Source organism: Dromaius novaehollandiae, chromosome 14, assembly GCF_036370855.1.
Source record: "Dromaius novaehollandiae isolate bDroNov1 chromosome 14, bDroNov1.hap1, whole genome shotgun sequence".
Classification (NCBI taxonomy): Eukaryota; Metazoa; Chordata; class Aves; order Casuariiformes; family Dromaiidae; genus Dromaius; species Dromaius novaehollandiae.
Genome location: NC_088111.1, coordinates 14,114,225 through 14,126,560, shown reverse-complemented (window position 1 = coordinate 14,126,560; position 12,336 = coordinate 14,114,225).

Genomic DNA, 12,336 nt, shown 5'->3' with positions numbered 1-12,336 from the left:
GAGAGAAACAGAAATCACAGTCCCTCTGAGAGGAGGATAAAAGTTGAGCCAAGTCTCTTGCAACCAGAGCACTTGAAAAGCATATGTCAGCATCCCAAGCAGCTCTATCAACACTTCCCCACCAAAAAAAAAAAAAAAAAAAAAAAAAAAAAAAAAAAAAAAAGAAAGAAAAAAAGAAAGTGAAAATGTTATATAACTTTTAATGAATCAGTTTGGAGAGGTCATCACTTCTTTCCTCTCTTCCCTCCTTCCTAACTCCCTTCCTTTTCTCTAGCAGATTGATACCTAGGGTCATGCTTAAACTAAAGACTGACTTGCCCACTTCATACTGAATGTAACAGTGACAATCGTGAACATCCCTTTTTGCCCTCATGCAGCAAAGCCGGTCATTCATGAACACATCACTCATGAAATACCTGTGAATGGGAGCACAATCATAAAGCCAGCAAATACTCCACGTGGTAAAGGTGACTATCATTTAAAATCCATAATGAATAATTTGTTTTCATTTGATTTCTTTCACAAAATGCGTATTTCCATTTCACAGGACTGTGGGATAGATTGTAAAGCCAAGCGTACAACAGCTCCAACTATTGCAGCCCAGCACGTGCAGGTCTTGCTGTTCGGGCGTTCACAGTAAAGTCGTAGAGCCACTTTAAAGTCGGATGTTTTGAAGAACCTGACAAAAATAAATAGATCTTCCAATGGATAGGTGTTTTCTCAACAAGCTATCTATTTCCTCAGGAAAAAAAAAAAGTTGTTTTCAGAAGAAAAACACAAAATCTTTTATGCTGATTCACAGGTAATACCTGGACACAAACAGCAAGACTTTAAAGTGGCTGTAATCAATGGTGTTTGCTCATTCACCCCAGAGGCCTTCCAGGATGTGGCCCTAAAACACCAGGAATATTTCTTGTATTTCTTCTTTTTGTTATGGGTAAAGCTCATAACAAAACTATTTCTCAGACTAGCTTCACTTTTTACAGTGGGGTTTTTTTTTTTTTTTTTTTTTTTTTTGGTCTTCAATTATATTCTTTGTCATCTTTTCGCGTTGGAAAACAAATAGCAAATCCATTGAGGTTTTAAGAAGTGCTCAGAACTGGCTTCACTTTATTAACTTTGGTAGGACACAAGGTGGTTTAAAGGACACTGCTTCTGAGATGGTCACTCTGCTTTATAGGCTGCAAAAGTGACCCGAGCCTTGCTCTCCACCCTTAGAAAAGCAATCCCTGAAAACAGTAAAGCAGCTAGGATTTGGGGAAGAAGAAATTTTCTTAGCCTTTATGTTATAATGATAAGACACCGGATATGGACAGGCTAATATATTTTTGTCCCCCTTCCCTTTTTTTTGGATGATCTTTGTTCTAGAATTGTTAGCTATATACATATATTTAGGCTTGCATCTAGAGTACACCCAGAGCTCCAGATCTTTATTTTTTCTCTAACTTGCAAGCTGCCCTGTAAGCCACTCTCTGCTGTGTGCTCCTGGAGCAATACTGAGCTTGGAGTAGGGGTCTGGACTTGCAAGCAGCGACCAAAATACAAACAGTTATATCCTATCATACTGCCTCTTCTGTGCTGCAAATGCCATCTAAAGCCTAATAGCCATTAACAGACTATGAATGCATGTGTTTAATTGGTAATTATGCAGCTTATATGCATAGCCCATGTTTATTTTTCTTGCTTTTAATATTTATTTTGAGTAGAGACAGTAGGTAATTCATCTCTCATAACATTTTTGTCTGACAAGGTTCAATTACAGTGGACCAAAAAATACTGACTTTGGTTTTGAGTTTAAGTATTTTTAAAGTAAAAATATAATATAATCACTCTTTCCAAAACCAGTCAATCTTCATTAAGGACTAACAAATATTCCCAAGCCCTGCTTGGTATGCAACTCTGATTTTTCTGCCCATGATGCAGTTACAGCAGTATAAAGTTTTGAGAACCTGGCAGAGAAAGCATGGCAGAAACATCAAGCATCATATTGTTATTGTTATTAGCTTTTGTTATTAGCTATACCCTGCTCTATGCAATTATGGTGGGAGGGGATTGTTTTTCTGTTTCATTAGCTGAAGTCTTGGTATAAGTCATCAGAGATGGGATGAATATCTTTTAACTTGCCAAAGGGTGTAGCTGCTGCCGTTTCCATGAGGGAGAGATACATAACATATCTGCTTGCAGCTACTTTAGAAAATGGAGCATTTGCATGAATGTGATAATTTTCTCTTTTCAGAAGAAAATAGAGGAAAAACAAAGGCTGGGAAGAGAATGACTGGCATGTACCTGAGCTCTGTTCCTTGTCTGTGCATATTAACCTGTTTCTAATAGCTGGAACTGTTAGGTAAAACAGTCTGGTTACTGCAATCACAATGAAGTCTGGTTAGATTTTATTTTTTCTTTGAGTAAAAATATATGCTTTTCACAAAGTACTGTAGCTTGTAAAGTTTTCCTAAGCAATGGACACATCTACTACCTTTCCTGTCCTGGACTAGCTCATCGTGAAGAAAGCAGTTTTCGTTGTGCCCTCGCCGTCGCCAGGTCCACGCCACGACCACCTTGGAGCCACGCAACTGCAGTTTTGCCCTGAAAGAGGCTCTGGGAAAATATTTATGTTAATTGCAGTTAAAAACAATAACTCAGGTGGAAAAGTATAGATTGATAATTCGCAGGCCCAAATCACTGTCGTCTGTGGTTCCAGTGGCAGCGCTGCTCTCCTCCGCATTTTAGCTGGTTTCATTCTCTGATTCCAGCAGTGCAATTCCCAGGTCGATATTTGCTGAGGTCTAAATCGAATGATTCTCTCTAAACAAACAGCAATTTCATTCCATCCATTGGATTACTAACATTTTACAGGCTGACACGGCCTGCCGATAATGTCACTAATCAAAAGAAAAGGCCGGTAGCAGCAGCGCCCCAGCAATGCTTCACTGTCCTGCTGCTGAGCTCGCTTTGGAGGAACACGCACGCGCCTACCAAATGCTCTACGTGCCGGCCAGTGAGGCAAACAGATTAATCTTTAAAACTTTACAACTTCTGGTAAATGAATGTCTTCGTACTCACTATACGACATAATAAAGTGAGAGACTGGCATCTTTTTGTTCATTTTTTTTTTTTTCGAGAAAGGCCCCGACTTCCGATTTGCTCTCTCCGGGGACTTTGGGGGTTTTTTTGAACCTTACACAGCAATACGATTAGGGCTTGAGAAGCAATACGATTAGGGCTTGAGACAAGAGTAGGTTCAAAATGATTTTGTTTGATTGGTGTAGTAGACATTTTTGTTTATGTAAGAATACATTTTCATGACAATTGTTCAGTTTCCTTCCTCAGAACTGATCCAAAGCTTGCTGAATTTAAAGGAAATAAACCCATTCATGTCAGCAGGGTTTTCATCAAACCTTAAATATTATCAGATGGCTAACAAGCTGCAGATGCATCAGTAATATGTATTCACCTTTCTAACGAGAAGATCGAGGTTTTCCCCTGCTTTGCATGTGGTTGAGTTTGAGCCTTGCTGAGGGCACGAATCACATGGGGAGGTCTGGAGTTTTTCCCTCTCCTACACGAGCTGCAGTCCCATGGCAGGTAGCGTCTAGCACCGAGCTGATGTGGCGGCTGCGCTCGGTGTTTAGGAGCAGGATGCTTTTGCCCTTTTTCAGTTTCTGATTCTTCTCTAGTTTTAGGATTTTTTTTTTTTTTAAAAAAAAACCTCTCCGATACCCCGTAGCTGTCTAAGTGTAGGCTCTGCCCAGTCCGCAGCATTTCTCCCCCTTGCGCTCTGCTAGCCGCTTGAATTCACTTTCACTTGGCCATGGTCAGCTCCAGTGCTGAAAGGTTATGGTGAAAAAAATATATCTGGTTACCTGGTTTTAATACAGTGTTTCTGTGGTTTGTTATATAAAAAAATCAGTGAATAGAAACTTTTTGTTTATCTTCTCTACAATATTCATAATTTTGAAGCTTCTGTTTTTCCCATCTTTCTCCAAAAAGCAGTCTCCTTCTCTCTAGATTTGGACATATTCCCTCTGAAATTCAGATTTCAGCTACGTCTCTTGGAAGGAGAATGACAGAGAGGATCACTGTGGTCTGTAGATGGATGCATTCCTGCCCTGTAGAGAGGCAGTCTGTTTTTTTCAGCATGTTTTTTTCTGTTTACCATCTAACATTTTGCATGAGTTTTTTCCAGTGCTAGAGCAAAGTTTTTCAGTGATCCAAAAAAAACATGCTGGAGAAGAACACTAATACTACACTGCCCTTGATGCTATGATGACTGGCAGTATATAAATACCTTGGATCGAATGACAGAAAACACTCTTCTATATTTACCGGGGGCCCTAGGCCAACATACACAGTGGTAGGAACCCATCTGCTTGTCACAATCATTTTACCAGCGTGCTACTATTTAACAGATGAGGTTTTTGTAATTTCTTTTCTTTTTTTTTTTAGCTTGGTGTTTGCTGTGAGCAGGAGTTCCTTTAATAGCAGTATGAAAAAAACGAAATAAATCAAAACGGTAAAATGTAAATTAAAAGGTCTAGTGATTCATCTGATGAATCACATAAAGGAACGAATGAATTACGTGACCTCCTGGGTTTCTTCCAGAGTCTGATGTTAGCCAGGATCCTTGCAGACCCCGTCCTCGTGCCCCTTGTCCCGCCGGCAGCCAGCAGCAGCACGTCCAAGCCAGCTGCTACCGACAGCTTTAGTTGCTGTGTTTTATTTTATTTTATTTTATTTTATTTTATGCTTACCAGAATAAAGTTATTACACACATACTGCTGAGCAGCTAAGTTTTCCAGCCATTTGGCTTTGTTTCCCACTACGCTGTTTCATTTTCCTTTTACATATTTGCTCGCATAAACATTTCTCGCCCGCTTCCAGAAGCACGACTTTTTAACCTGGTGTCCAAAATTGGCTACTGTTGTACTGGAGCCAATGACTAATCCCATTTTCTCCTGACACAACATGTCAAGGCCTGAATTCAGATAAATCTGCCTTGCATGTAAGTTTGAAATACAGGTCAAACAGCAGGGTTCGTTTCCTTCGAAAACTTTACCTGAGAGCTACGCCTATGTGGGGATGAATGTAGATTAGATAATGCAAACTTACCTTTCATTTTTAAACCAAATTTTTCATTTTCATTACTCCAGACACATTTAGCTATCAAGTCCTCAGTGCAGAAAAACCCTTAATATTTGCTTAACTTCAAGCACATGTCTGAACCCATCAGTATCCAGTAAAGAATTTACGTTTTAGTCTCATTAAGAGAACAGGGTATTAATCTCCATTATTAAAAAAAAAAGAGAGATTAATTGAAATCAAAGGCACCAGTGTTTTAGATTCTGCTGAACTCTCCCCACATCAAGAGTCTGGAAGTGTTTCTTCTGCTGGCCGAGTGCTTGGGTGGAAAGATAACACAAGCGAAAGCACTTTCATCCTTTCCATAAAGGGATTAGTATCTCCCCCCTCCAAATTTTATACATTAGATCTGAGAAAGGGAGGAATAAACATGTTGTGAAGAGACAGCAGCTTTAAAAGTCTGTTTCCCACAAGATAGTCTAGGAAGTATCTTGGTCTGAATTCATAATGTCTGAGCAGTCTCAGCTGAATTAAAGAATGAAAAGAAGGCAAAACCAGCAAAATATAATTTAAAAATTCAAGTTAGGCAAAAGAGGCAATTCAAGGTTTAAGTGGCACTTTATGCTCTTAACATTTTCCATAGCAACTTTCAAAACCACAAAGGTAAAATAATCACTGTTTCAGAACAACGGATTTCCCTTAGGTAAGTCCTTTCATTCTTCGCAAACTTCAAGTCTATTTGGCTATTTTTGTTCAGATTTACAGCTGTTGCTTTTCCTCCCTCTGTTTTACAAGGCTGCAGAATGAAGTACTTCTGTATGACTCTATACCCAATAACAGATTTATGAGTTTATGTTCCCAAGAGCAATTTATCTCAAAAAATGAAAAATACAATGAGCACGTAATGGCCATAAATTAAAGTTCATTTTAAAACTCAAAGAAAATAATCAGCGAGATGGTATCAATATTCCATATTTGTATGCTTTCAGAAGATTAATTTGTTTGAATCAGCTGGGTTTTGAATTTGACAGAATAACCTGGCTAATGCTTTGATTGCTTGAAAATGAATATTGCTACAAAAATGACTACTGAAACTATGTAATAATTTTTGCAGTTCTGTTATCCAATATTTATCTAGTCTTTGAGGGGAGATGGGGGAAGACAGAGAAAGAGATTTTAATTTAACTAGTTTTCTAAGCTCTCTCTGCTAAATTCCTGCACCATACTGAAAATTAAGAATCAGTGTACAAGCTATGATATGCTTTTAAACAAACTGTTAAATCGGGACAGCAGCCCTATTCTGGGGCATAAGTGTCTGGTTTCAATTAACTGACACAAACTTTTACCCCGGTCACCTTTAGGTGCCAAGTGTCCCCATATTTCTCTAAGTTTCGTAAATATGAGAATGGTTATCACCAATAAGAAGTTTTAAGTATGTCTGTGACAGCCAACAGCAGGGCACCGTCAGATGTACCTGTAAAACACACACCAATCTCGGGTGCGAGGGCATTGCTGAAGTCTGAAGGACAGAACTTGGTCATTTTCCCTTTGATAAAGCGTCTCCTTGCTGGATGTAAAAACATGTATTAAAAACAAGCAAAAGACACCCTGGGCTCCTGAGAGGGCCTGGGAGCTGCGAGGTTGCAGATGACATCAGAGAAGACCCGACCTTGGTACTTTTTGTTGTTCTTTTCAAGCCAGTCAGCATTATTTCCTTCATGGTCAGTGATGAACACTACCTAAATCCATATCCACGTTGTGATTAATAGCTCCTTAGTAACAGAGGAAGGGAGTAGATAATGCTTTTAATCACTGTCAGACTTCGTAATTTTCTCACTTTTTTCCCCCGTCGCCTATGAGGCATCTTCACAGCAACACCTGACGAGAGCTGCCCCTTCATGTCGGGTGGGCTTGCAACGTGCTTCAGGCGATACTTGCTTGAAATGCCTTTAGCCCGCCCTTTCCCAGGCATCGACTGCGAACCGAGCGCGGCACGTCTGTGATTTGTGGTAAAAGTGCAGGGAATCAGGTTCTGTTTATGTTCCCTGACTCTGGGAAAAATACAACACAGAAATAGAAATTCAGTAGTGGCCTAACAACGCAGAAAGTGAAGCTCTTCTTCTTCCCCAGCTGATTGAAGTAAATTGGTTTCTGGATAATACATCTTGTGACGTCTCCGTTGTCTTGGATCTTCACTCACTCGTACGTGGGAATAACCTTGGGATGGCGGTTAGGTTTTGTAAGGTGCTAAAATGTGTGGAAACGCAAATAGCCGCAGGGCAGAAAGTTGAAAACCGCCGGAGCAGAGCCCACCGTGGGGGCGGCCCTGCCGCACGCGGGGCACCGCGCTGCGCCGGGCGCTGTCCGGCCCCCCAGGCCACGGACAGACGGGCTCTGGTTCTCCGCATGTCGCTAACAAATGGTGCCCGCTGGAAAGCCGCTATTTAGTTTCTCAAGGAAATGCAATATAGAAAGGTTCCCACTTTTTAGCAGTTTTATTGTAAAACTACTGGTTTCAATTTTAGCTTTTGCATTTACCAGCGTTTGCTGTGTGAGTGTTTTCAGGAAGCGAGCCAGGAAACTATAGCTCTATTTTATGCCGTGCACCTGAAATTTACTGCATTCTAAGTAAAGCCAATATTTTCCTTTTTGATTAAGTGACAGTGGCAGAATGTTTGCATAATCTTGTGAAACCTCTAGTATATTTTAAACATAGCCAAAGACAGGATTTCTATCGCTGAGACAATATTTGCTAAAACCCAAATTTGCAACTGAAGTTTTCCTTCCTCATGCCATTCTTCATTTTCAAATGCATATCTTATCTATAAAGGGGAAAAGCTGTTCTTAAACTTTCTAAAATTTTTATGAACTCTAATTGCATTTTAATATTGGATGCACTTTATAATTGAGAAGAAAGTATTGACGTTAATGCTGAGACTGATATAACTTTAGCATCTATTACAGTATATGAACTGCCCTCTGAGAACATTCGTATGATGACGATGGTGGCTGTAATTACCCGGGGTCTGAGATGGACAGTGGCAGCATGTTTTATTCAAAAGACATGAATCATTAGGGCCCTAGCAACAGCCTGCAGAGGATGGGAGTACTTATTAACTGCAAAGGACTAATGTCTGCTCTCACAGGCTTTCATTGGTGCCAACCCAGAAGGTCAAATCTGTGTACAGACAGCTGTAGAGACATGGCCACTTAGAGAAGAATATAGTGGAAGCTACAACAAAGCCTAAAGCAGTATATCAGCAAACCAGGTGTGCTTTAAATTTAGCCTTGCTGTCTTGGGGCACCTTATAGTGGTTCCTGAAGACTCTGTGTGCCTGAATGTCACATGCGCGTGTGAGTGGAATATTCTGAATATACTCACATCTCGAGTACTTTCTGTGGTCAGCTTTTAACCTTCACGTGTTCCCAAGTTGTTAACAAAGAGACTTGATATTCTAAATTTAAGCAGTTCTGATGATTTCTGGCCGGATGCCTAGGGTCGGTGGGATTATTTCTATTCCCCACCGGATGCTCTTCGTAGAAATGATCAACATTTTTCCAATGTGAGAATTTTTTCCGTAATATCATGAGATCCTTTATCATATTAAAGACTATTTTGTAAGATAGAAAGATAGTAGTTTTTCCATATGGCTGAGCTAAATGAAGTGCACTTGGATACACAAGCCTGATACTGATGTTCCTGTATAAGCTGGCACTCCTGGCGCACCTGAGCAGTGACAGAAGCACTGTGAAAATACCTTATGGCACTTACCACCAGAGACACTCAAGCAGCATAATCTTTTTTTCCTGAAAACTTAATTGCATTAAGGAAGCAGCAGTAAAGCTGTAACACTTCAAACACTCTGAAAATGGCTTGAAAAGAAGTTACGGGAATATATTTAAGGCTGTGCTTTCTTGTGGAGATCTGTTAACAAGCAAAGACTGAAATACATGACGCCAAGCTGCGTCCGTAGGAAGTCTGGTAGGATAGAAAGGCCACCAAGGAGCCCTTAGTAAATATTTTTAGCAGGAACGTGTTTGTACATGCATGTAGGCGAAGCGTGGCCTGAGCTGCTGTGCTGCAGGGATGGCTGCGGGGGTCCGATGCCCCGGGCGGGCGCTGGTCCTCCTGGGCACGGGACGGCACCAAGCATCCTGACCCCAGGCCTGCCTTACCCCGACGGCTGCAAATCACTTCAGCCTGCAGTCAAATTCTGCCTTTCCAAACCGACCGGCTGACCACCCCAGCCGTAAATCGACTGCCCTGTGCTATCAGGACGTGGAAAAATTCCATCGTTACAGTGTGAACGCTGTTGTCAGCCGCCCACTCCCACTTGGCACATGGTGACGTGGCGGTGGCCCCGGGGCCGGCAGTGCTGGCTGCCGCGTCCTGCCGGGTCATGTCAGCCGAGAGCCAAGTCACCGTGAGGCCAGCAGAGCCGCTGCTGCTGCTGGAAGGGCTGGCAAGCGAGCTGAAACGGCCTCCAGGGTCACTAATAAAATCCTGCCAGCAGCCAAAGGAAGAGCTGGTGGCCCAAGCGCACTTAGCGGCCAACGTCATGGTCACAGTGTCCTTGAAGTTTGGAGTGAAGGAGGAACAGCCCTAGGGCAGAGGGGCAGCCTGGATAATCTCTGTCCAGACCTTGCGCTCTGTAATTCCGTGGGTTTAAGATCTTAATCAGTGACCTAATTCACAAATTGTCTTGCTTGGGGTCTAATTTTTCAGCCAGTGAAAACAAGCTCTGCTCTTCCAAGCATGCAGACGACATGCTGGAAAGCTGCAGGGACCTGGGCAGCCTCTCCACACATGGGAGCTGGAAGCACCCTCCCTGCCACCCCCCACCCCCCACCCCGGTCTGATGTCCAGGCCAAACTCTGGCTTTTTCTACCACTATAATAAAGAAGAGCGTTCCTTGTCTCCTGGCAGGCAGCTCCACCACCGCTTCTGCACGTTCGGCTACTTCTGCATGGGCTTTACCTTGCTGAGGGGAAAGGGGCTCAGGGGGTGTCTTTGAGGACAGGATCAAAGCAGATAGGAGGCATCCACTCCTTTGATTCCTTAATGTGCATTTTATTGCTAGCTCCCTTCCAGTCTAGCTATCACACTGTGGAGCAAACGTGTTGCAATAACATTCTTCAATCCAAAGACTTCCTCTCTGGCAGCCCGTTTTCTTTTTCGCCTAATGAGCTATTCCTCCCAGTGATGGAGGAGAGAGGGAGATGCTTACCTGAGTCATCCTGAGACATCCCCATAAAACCATCCGTGTTTTGGTGGGTATCTGAAATTTAGGAGCATCACCATGACATATTGTTGTGTGGGAACTTTGCTTGTGAAAATCTGCTTAAAAGCAGGCAAGCAAACAAAAGCCATCTGATATAAACTGAAAATTCAGACCAGGTAGATATTTTTGTCAAAATAATTTCCCACTGGAAGTTGTTACTTTAATTCCTTTTTTGGTATAGAATTTGCAAAGAAAAACTGTCCTACAAAGAGAAAAGTTTTGAAATCAGAGTTTCTGTGTGAAATATAAAAAAAAACCTCTTCAGGTTTTTAATGCAGGAGTGGTCTTTTCAAAATTTTGTAATTTTCAAATGTAGTTCATTTCTTATGTATGATAATTTCACATTATTTACCTACTAATAATAATGATATACTATGACTTTATAATGGCTTTTGATAAGGAAATGAGTCTAAAAACCCACTGAAGTTTGAAAGTAAGAACAATATTTTGTGTTTTAAAGCATATTTTTAATTAAGTTTTGAAAATGTGAGGGTCCAAGTTTGAAATTCATAGTCAGTTTGAACCACTAACTTAGTCTCAAAATTTTCTCAGCACAGCTTGCTTTCTTTCAGCAGTGAGCAGAGGAGCTGCAGCTGATATGAGAGCAAAATAGAAAGTTCTCCAAACATTGTCATTCACCTTGAAAGAAAAGTTGAGGCTTTGTGACTGCTTCCTGCATCAGTAGCACAAAAATAACAAAGATAAGTACAAGTACTTAGAGCAATCTATTTGAACACGTCATGATGCTGTTAGCAAGTATTGAAATCTGCCAGCCAGCTAAACAAAAATTGCCACTATGATTAAAATGCAAGTGTCATAATATCACCTATATTTTCTGCTGCATTTCTTGAAAATTTTTGTATAAACTATCAACTTATAAAAAAGTATAAAATTAAGAACTCGATGAAATTCTACTTAGCTGCAAATATGAAAAAAAAGAAATGTCCGTGATAGTCAGGCACATACTGAGATGGGTAACGGGTCAGCTCCTTGCTGGAAATCTGTCTCAGAAAGAGAAAGCAGGAACAGCAGATCCACTTGCTCTAAGCAGATATAGTCACCGAGAAGCCTACATTACCCAGCGCCTGTGTTAGCTCCACTCTCATAGTCCCCTGTGAAATAATAACTATTGTGATATTTATAAGAAACCTCCCAAACTATCTGTTTTGCAGCGTGATTGCTCACTGCAAGGGAGGCATGTACTGATGTACTGATAACTTCTCCGCTGAGTCAAACACTTTGTGATGGCCCAGAGAGCCACAGGTACACCACTTGGCTAAAAAAATACACTTCTAATCAGTCCTGTTTCTTAACAAGAACTATATACCCTGGCAGGAGAACAGCACATCACCTTTGGCAGGGATTGTAAGGAAAGCTGGTATTTCATCTCCCTCAGTTACAAGCAACTCCTTCTTAGCTGTGCTGGGTGAAAAACAATCAAATATCAGCTCTCGATTTCATCTTGCTTAGTGTCAGCTTTTGAAAGTTTGTGTCAAAACCTTAGTGTTGCTTGAACACAATTTCCTGAGTTTAATTGGCACAAACACAATACAGAGGCTTTCAAACATGCAGGAGGAGACGGGCGGTGCGAGGGGTATCCTTTGATAGACTGAAAATGCGTTAAGGCTTTGTGCTGAGCCGGCAAGACTGTCATACCCTGAGGAGGGTCTGTGCCAAAGGTCCCTTTGAGCACTGCCTCCCCTGGCGTTCGGCTTTGCCTGGAAGCGGAGGGCAGCGGCAGCGCCGCGTTGCAGGAGGAACAGCTTCCAAAGCGTGTTGCGAGCAGAGGGCGGCAGAGCAGGCGTGCGCAGCCATAGAAGTGGTTTCATAAGTTCTGTCTCTCGAAAGAGAGGTTTTTAGGATTCGACTCATTGCTGAGCTTCTGGTTAACCACATGTTCGAGAACACAAATCAGTCCGCTGCTTGTCCGGAGACCAGAGAAGGGTGTGAGCAACCCCCCTTCAGCAGAAGCACA